The sequence below is a fragment of the Ranitomeya variabilis genome, chromosome 8, assembly GCF_051348905.1.
Source record: "Ranitomeya variabilis isolate aRanVar5 chromosome 8, aRanVar5.hap1, whole genome shotgun sequence".
Classification (NCBI taxonomy): domain Eukaryota; kingdom Metazoa; phylum Chordata; class Amphibia; order Anura; family Dendrobatidae; genus Ranitomeya; species Ranitomeya variabilis.
Genome location: NC_135239.1, coordinates 157,285,847 through 157,295,112, shown reverse-complemented (window position 1 = coordinate 157,295,112; position 9,266 = coordinate 157,285,847). Strand labels below are relative to the sequence as shown.

The window sequence follows — 9,266 nt, the reverse complement described above, 5'->3', positions numbered from 1 at the left end:
ACATCCACGGGGCTTGAACCGCGATATGGACTGGGTAATTTAAATTTTCTCCTATATAGGTCAACTGACCACTTGCACAACCGTCCTCAATGACAAATGCGTTGTGGCTGGTAAGATACATACCCTAATAGTCCTTTTATAAGTTTCCTTACATGAGTTCTTCATTTTTTTCATTTTTTCTTTTTTTCTTTTTATAAAATTTTTTTTCCAAAATAATTTTTTTCTTTGTAAAAAGTTTTATTTTGTTCCTTTAATTTTTGCATTTAATTTTTCGTTTTTCATTTTGTTGCCAGTTTATTGCATAGTAATTTTCATCCTCAAGTACAAAAAGTTTTGTTTCATTTCATTATTTTTCATTATTTTTTTATTTTTAATTTTTATTCATTATTTTTCATTCCATTAGTCCATTTCATTTCCTTTATTTCATTTCTTTTCTTTTACTTTTTCCTTATTTTCTTTATTAAGGTTTGGACTCCTACCATTACATATGTTATTACATTGTATCTCATGTGATCTGTTGTATATATATTACTGTGATGTGTTCACTCGTGCAGCTTTGGGCCCTCTAAGATTAGCATCGCTCTGCACTCCCATATAAGGTCCATTTGTATTTAGCATACTCTTCCTAGACACCATTCTTAAACAATTGGGGGCATACTGGGAGTCTTTTAAACAACAGGCGCTGATGTTCCCTTATAATGCACAGCATGCTAGCACAGACCAGTGGGGCCACACGGTGCCAAGCATCCACATTCACACACGAACAGTCCACACACTATTCTGTGAACAGGCGCCGTCCTGATCACATACACAGCACAGTCAGCTGACAGACGCAGGCGCTGTAAATCAGCGCCCCGCCAGGTGTGGTGTGCGCAGGCGCCGCTTTGCCTGCCCACACACAGGAAGGGAACTCTTGTGCGCAGGCGCCGGCGTCCCCTTGCACTTCCGGTCTTAGGACCGGCTGGGGAAACGGATAAAACGCCGGGCGTCATTTAGCACGCCGAGCTGCCTTACCGCCGTGACACAGGACTGTGTCGGCCTCCTCCACTACGCCACCAACCCTTGCCCCTTACCTGCACACAGGACCAGGACGTGAGAATACAGCACAATGATCTGATAAGTATACCATCATCCTTATGAACTATTTAGCTTATATCATCAATCCTTTTTACACAGGTGCATTAATCCTGTATCTAAAGGCAGCATTTCCCAGTATACAGAGGAGACACCTTTACAACCAGTGGCCAGATCTTTGGTGGTCCCCTGCATTAATTAGTGACACAGGTACTTAATAATACCTTGAATAGGTACTATAACGTATCCATCGTACCATTTCCCATATGAGACATGGTTCCATTTATAACTCCCCCCTTCTTTTTCCTCGCACATAGCACTATACCCTCGTATTACCTCTGGGACACTGCAAAATATACAGAACGGATACAGGCTGACACCTAATATTGACTGCATCCTCAGGACAGGTATTCCAATAGCTCCGTATACCCCACATTTCAACCAGACCACACCATTGGGCCTCATTTTTCTTATATGTATATATTGCAGCCACAGGTCTCGGTCCAGCCGCTGATACGGTTTTTGTGCATGGGCTTATATTCACTAGCACTCTTGCTAGGTTAGTACCTCTATGATGTATTACTCTATTTGGGGTGGTGATTGAAGTAACCGTGCTCCAAAGAGGGAATTACTGTCAACACTATACTTTATACTATATACATATGTGTCGGATGCAGGCCCCCCTTCTGTCATGGACCTAGGGCTTCTGCTGCTTCCTTATGCTATATTGTTCTTTTCAGGTTATGCTTCTTCATCGTTTTATTTGACTCACCAAACGTAAAGGGTCCTTTCTTTGTATGCAACACAGTTCTAACAGGGTATATTCTTCCTCCATAATTGTTCGCTCAAGATCCAACATGAATTCCTTCCCTCAACTCCTTCTCTCAATTATTTAGTAATTCATGTTATACCTTGTTCATTGAAATAGACAATTGTTAGTCGTTAATCTTTACAGAATCTGTCCAACTATCGGCAATTTCCGCGATATGGATTTCTTTCTTTTGTGTACAATTGTAAATATGTATATACTTACCTGTGAGTGACATGGTTTTATCTTCTACTTGTTGCAGCGATTTTGTGAACAAGGCTACGGGTTGGCCGAAACGTCAATTCGCCAAGTACCTTTTTCCTCTGATACAAATCTAATAAACTTTTGGAATTATGCATTTGAAAACCATACGAGTGCAGTGATTTTTTGAATTTGATCACTATTATTACTGAGCCGGCAGTCCCCGCAGCACCGCACACACTGCCGTACACTACAAGCTCACTATTATTACTGAGCCGGCAGTCCTCACAGCACCGCACACACTGCCGTACACTACAAGCTCACTATTATTACTGAGCCGGCAGTCCCCGCAGCACCGCACACACTGCCGTACACTACAAGCTCACCGTTATTACTGAGCCGGCAGTCCCCGCAGCACCGCACACACTGCCGTACACTACAAGCTCACTATTATTACTGAGCCGGCAGTCCTCACAGCACCGCACACACTGCCGTACACTACAAGCTCACTATTATTACTGAGCCGGCAGTCCCCGCAGCACCGCACACACTGCCGTACACTACAAGCTCACCGTTATTACTGAGCCGGCAGTCCCCGCAGCACCGCACACACTGCCGTACACTACAAGCTCACTATTATTACTGAGCCGGCAGTCCCCGCAGCACCGCACACACTGCCGTACACTACAAGCTCACTATTATTACTGAGCCGGCAGTCCCCGCAGCACCGCACACACTGCCGTACACTACAGGCTCACTATTATTACTGAGCCGGCAGTCCCCGCAGCACCGCACACACACTGCCGTACACTACAAGCTCACTATTATTACTGAGCCGGCAGTCCTCACAGCTCCGCACACACTGCCGTACACTACAAGCTCACTATTATTACTGAGCCGGCAGTCCCCGCAGCACCGCACACACTGCCGTACACTACAGGCTCACTATTATTACTGAGCCGGCAGTCCCCGCAGCACCGCACACACACTGCCGTACACTACAAGCTCACTATTATTACTGAGCCGGCAGTCCCCGCAGCACCGCACACACTGCCGTACACTACAAGCTCACTATTATTACTGAGCCGGCAGTCCCCGCAGCACCGCACACACTGCCGTACACTACAGGCTCACTATTATTACTGAGCCGGCAGTCCCCGCAGCACCGCACACACTGCCGTACACTACAAGCTCACTATTATTACTGAGCCGGCAGTCCCCGCAGCACCGCACACACTGCCGTACACTACAGGCTCACTATTATTACTGAGCCGGCAGTCCCCGCAGCACCGCACACACTGCCGTACACTACAAGCTCACTATTATTACTGAGCCGGCAGTCCCCGCAGCACCGCACACACTGCCGTACACTACAGGCTCACTATTATTACTGAGCCGGCAGTCCCCGCAGCACCGCACACACTGCCGTACACTACAAGCCAGGGCCGGACTGGCCATAGGGCACTTCTGGCAAATGCCAGAAGGGCCGGTGCCAGTGGTGGGCCGCTCAATCCGCCGCCCCCGCCGTCGCATTCAACTATACCGGCGTATAGACGCCGGTACAGTTGAATGCAATGATGGAGGAGAGAGCGTCTACAGACGCTCCTCTCCCATCATTCCCCGCTCTGCCTCTGACACTGCGGGTGCGCGATGATGTCATATCATCGCGCACCTGCTGTGTCCCGGGCAGACTGCAGCTGCTGAGACAGGAGCAGGAACCAGGAAGCAACGCTGGGCACCAGGAGAGGTGAGGAGAGGTTTTTTTTTTCTGGACTGTGGGGCCATTCTCGGAGGAGGTGAGGGGAGGAAGAGAAGAGATGTGGGCTGTATATAGTTCTCTGTGGGCTGTGCTCTGTGCTGTATACTGCTGTGGGCTGTATATAGTTCTCTGTGGGCTGTGCTCTGTGCTGTATACTGCTGTGGGCTGTATATAGTTCTCTGTGGGCTGTGCTCTGTGCTGTATACTACTGTGGGCTGTATATAGTTCTCTGTGGGCTGTGCTCTGCTGTATATAGTTCTCTGTGGGCTGTATATAGTACTCTATGGGCTGTGCTCTGTGCTGTATACTACTGTGGGCTGTATATAGTACTCTGTGGGCTGTGCTCTGTGCTGTATACTGCTGTGGGCTGTATATAGTTCTCTGTGGGCTGTGCTCTGTGCTGTATACTACTGTGGGCTGTATATAGTTCTCTGTGGGCTGTGCTCTGTGCTGTATACTGCTGTGGGCTGTATATAGTTCTCTGTGGGCTGTGCTCTGTGCTGTATACTGCTGTGGGCTGTATATAGTTCTCTGTGGGCTGTGCTCTGTGCTGTATACTGCTGTGGGCTGTATATAGTTCTCTGTGGGCTGTGCTCTGTGCTGTATACTGCTGTGGGCTGTATATAGCTCTCTGGGCTGTGCTCTGCTGTATACTGCTGTGGGCTGTATATAGTTCTCTGTGGGCTGTGCTCTGTGCTGTATACTGCTGTGGGCTGTATATAGTTCTCTGTGGGCTGTGCTCTGTGCTGTATACTGCTGTGGGCTGTATATAGTTCTCTGTGGGCTGTGCTCTGCTGTATACTGCTGTGGGCTGTATATAGCTCTCTGTGGGCTGTGCTCTGTGCTGTATACTACTGTGGGCTGTATATAGTACTCTATGGGCTGTGCTCTGTGCTGTATACTGCTGTGGGCTGTATATAGTTCTCTGTGGGCTGTGCTCTGTGCTGTATACTACCGTGGGCTGTGTGCTATATATAGTACTCTGTGGGCTGTGCTCTGTGCTGTATACTACTGTGGGCTGTATATAGTTCTCTGTGGGCTGTGCTCTGTGCTGTATACTGCTGTGGGCTGTATATAGTTCTCTGTGGGCTGTGCTCTGCTGTATACTACTGTGGGCTGTATATAGTTCTCTGTGGGCTGTGCTCTGTGCTGTATACTGCTGTGGGCTGTATATAGTACTCTGTGGGCTGTGCTCTGTGCTGTATACTGCTGTGGGCTATATATAGTACTCTGTGGGCTGTGCTCTGTGCTGTATACTGCTGTGGGCTGTATATAGTTCTCTGTGGGCTGTGCTCTGTGCTGTATACTGCTGTGGGCTGTATATAGTTCTCTGTGGGCTGTGCTCTGTGCTGTATACTACTGTGGGCTGTATATAGCTCTCTGTGGGCTGTGCTCTGTGCTGTATACTACTGTGGGCTGTATATAGTTCTCTGTGGGCTGTGCTCTGTGCTGTATACTACTGTGGGCTGTATATAGTTCTCTATGGGCTGTGCTCTGTGCTGTATACTGCTGTGGGCTGTATATAGTTCTCTGTGGGCTGTGCTCTGTGCTGTATACTACTGTGGGCTGTATATAGTTCTCTGTGGGCTGTGCTCTGTGCTGTATACTGCTGTGTGCTCTGTGCTATATATAGTACTCTGTGGGCTGTGCTCTGTGCTGTATACTACTGTGGGCTGTATATAGCTCTCTGTGGGCTGTGCTCTGTGCTGTATACTGCTGTGTGCTCTGTGCTATATATAGTACTCTGTGGGCTGTGCTCTGTGCTGTATACTACTGTGGGCTGTATATAGCTCTCTGTGGGCTGTGCTCTGTGCTGTATACTGCTGTGTGCTCTGTGCTATATATAGTACTCTGTGGGCTGTGCTCTGTGCTGTATACTACTGTGCTATATATAGTACTCTGTGGGCTGTGCTCTGTGCTGTATACTACTGTGTGCTATATATAGTTCTCTGGGCTGTGCTCTGTGCTGTATACTACTGTGTGCTCTGTGCTATATATAGTACTCTGTGGGCTGTGCTCTGTGCTGTATACTACTGTGTGCTATATATAGTTTTCTGGGCTGTGCTCTGTGCTGTATACTACTGTGGGCTGTATATAGTACTCTGTGGGCTGTGCTCTGTGCTGTATACTACTGTGGGCTGTATATAGTACTCTGTGGGCTGTGCTCTGTGCTGTATACTACTGTGGGCTGTATATAGTTCTCTGTGGGCTGTGCTCTGTGCTGTATACTACTGTGGGCTGTATATAGTACTCTGTGGGCTGTGCTCTGTGCTGTATACTACTGTGGGCTGTATATAGTACTCTGTGGGCTGTGCTCTGTGCTGTATACTGCTGTGGGCTGTATATAGTTCTCTGTGGGCTGTGCTCTGTGCTGTATACTGCTGTGGGCTGTATATAGCTCTCTGTGGGCTGTGCTCTGTGCTGTATACTACTGTGGGCTGTATATAGCTCTCTGGGCTGTGCTCTGTGCTGTATACTACTGTGTGCTCTGTGCTATATATAGTACTCTGTGGGCTGTGCTCTGTGCTGTATACTACTGTGTGCTATATATAGTTCTCTGGGCTGTGCTCTGTGCTGTATACTACTGTGGGCTGTATATAGTACTCTATGGGCTGTGCTCTGTGCTGTATACTACTGTGGGCTGTATATAGTACTCTGTGGGCTGTGCTCTGTGCTGTATACTACTGTGGGCTGTATATAGTACTCTGTGGGCTGTGCTCTGTGCTGTATGCTACTGTGGGCTGTATATAGTTCTCTGTGGGCTGTGCTCTGTGCTGTATACTACTGTGGGCTGTATATAGTTCTCTGTGGGCTGTGCTCTGTGCTGTATACTACTGTGTGCTGTATATAGTACTCTGTGGGCTGTACTGTATATAGTACTCTGGGCTGTGCTGTATATAGTACTCTGGGCTGTGCTGTATATAGTACTCTGTGGGCTGTGCTGTATATAGTACTCTGTGGGCTGTGCTGTATATAGTACTCTCTGGGCTGTGCTGTATATAGTACTCTCTGGGCTGTGCTGTATATAGTACTCTGTGGGCTGTGCTGTATATAGTACTCTGTGGGCTGTGCTGTATATAGTACTCTCTGGGCTGTGCTGTATATAGTACTCTCTGGGCTGTGCTGTATATAGTACTCTCTGGGCTGTGCTGTATATAGTACTCTGGGCTGTGCTGTATATAGTACTCTGGGCTGTGCTGTATATAGTACTCTGGGCTGTGCTGTATATAGTACTCTGTGGGCTGTGCTTTATATAGTTCTCTGTGGGCTGTGCTGTATATAGTTCTCTGTGGGCTGTGCTGTATATAGTACTCTGTGGGCTGTGCTTTATATAGTTCTCTGTTGGCTGTGCTGTATATAGTTCTCTGTGGGCTGTGCTGTATATATTACTCTGTGGGCTGTGCTTTATATAGTTCTCTGTGGGCTGTGCTGTATATAGTTCTGTGTGGGCTGTGCTGTATATAGTTCTCTGTGGGCTGTGCTGTATATATTACTTTGTGGGCTGTGCTGTATATATTACTTTGTGGGCTGTGCTGTATATATTACTCTGTGGGCTGTGCTGTATACTACTGTGTGGACTGTGCTGTATACTTCTACGTGGGCTGTGCTGTATACTACTGTGTGGTCTGTGCTGTATACTACTGTGTGGTCTGTGCTGAATACTGCTGTGTGGGCTGTGTTATCTACTACGCGAGCTGTGCTATAGTATGCAGGCTGTGCTGTATACTATGCGGTTTGTGCTATATAATATGCGGGCTTTGCTATATACTATGGGGAGTATATTATATTCTATGGGGGAGGCCATGTTATGTACTATGTGGCTGTGTTATATACTATTGTGGGGGTATATTATATTCTATGGGGGAGGCTGCGTTATATACTATGGGGGGCTGCATTATATTCTATGGGGGGCTACATTATATATTATGGGGAGGTGGGCTGTATTATATTCTATGGGGGTTACATACTCTGGGGTGGCTGCATTATACTCTGTGGGGTGGCTGCATTATACTCTGGGGTGGCTGCATTATACTCTGGGGTGGCTGCAATATACTCTGGGGTGGCTGCATTATACTCTGGGGTGGCTGCATTATACTATATGTGGGCTGCATTATACTGTATCGAGGACTATGGGGAAAACGTTATACTATATGAAGAACTATGGGGTGCATTATACTATGGGAAGTGAATTGTACTACATGGATGACTGTGGCGGTGCATTATACTATATGGAGCACTATGAGGATTGTATTATGCTATATGGAGGACTATGAGGATTGTATTATGCTATATGGAGGACTATGAGAAGTGTATTATACTATGTGGAGGACTGAGCAGTGTATTTTAATATATGGAGGACTATAGGGAGTGTATTATACTATATGGAGGACTATGGAGCACATTATAATATATGGAGGACTATGGGGTGTATTTTACTAAACAAGTAAAATGCTGCATATTCGGATTGTTTTTGCTGGAACAAAAAGCCTTGTTGTCAGCAGCACATTGCCAGTGTAAACTGTAGATGTGCTGCTGAAAACATGATACTGTATGGTGATCTGTTAGTGATCTATTAGTGATCGTTCTGTCTCATCATTATTCCTCAGCTGGTGGAAAGAGGCCGGGAAACAAGCGTTGAACAACTTCAGTATTGTCGATCAAACTCATTTAGCGGCCTGAGATCAGCGCACCTAAATACAACAGAAAGGCTTCTGTGTGATGTGCAATATGTTAGCATTTGGGGACCCATTTTAAACTTTGCCTAGGGCCCCACTTTGCCTAAAACCGGCCCTGCCTACAAGTGTACAAAGATATTATACAGTCACCATGTGACAAGTGGGCCTGTGTAACTTCAAATGCCAGGGCTGAATTTTAGTCCCAGTCCGGCCCTGCTACAAGCTCACTATTATTACTGAGCCGGCAGTCCTCACAGCTCCGCACACACTGCCGTACACTACAAGCTCACTATTATTACTGAGCCGGCAGTCCCCGCAGCACCGCACACACTGCCGTACACTACAGGCTCACTATTATCACTGAGCCGGCAGTCCCCGCAGCACCGCACACACTGCCGTACACTACAGGCTCACTATTATCACTGAGCCGGCAGTCCCCGCAGCACCGCACACACTGCCGTACACTACAGGCTCACTATTATTACTGAGCCGGCAGTCCCCGCAGCACCGCACACACTGCCGTACACTACAGGCTCACTATTATTACTGAGCCGGCAGTCCCCGCAGCACCGCACACACTGCCGTACACTACAAGCTCACTATTATTACTGAGCCGGCAGTCCTCACAGCTCCGCACACACTGCCGTACACTACAGGCTCACTATTATTACTGAGCCGGCAGTCCCCGCAGCTCCGCACACACTGCCGGACACTACAAGCTCAGGCTGAGAGGCTGAGCCGCGTGAAG

General features: G+C 47.5%; 1 protein-coding gene across 1 annotated transcript in view; it reads left to right on the top strand.

Moving 5' to 3' along the window:
- Positions 1 to 3,767: 3,767 nt before the first annotated feature.
- GTPBP1 (GTP binding protein 1) overlaps positions 3,768 to 9,266 on the top strand; it is a 76,401-nt gene continuing 70,902 nt past the window's right edge. Inside the window, exon 1 of the mRNA XM_077278795.1 lies at positions 3,768 to 3,830. The gene's annotated coding sequence lies outside the window, so the exon portion shown is untranslated. The remainder of the gene's footprint in view (positions 3,831 to 9,266) is intronic.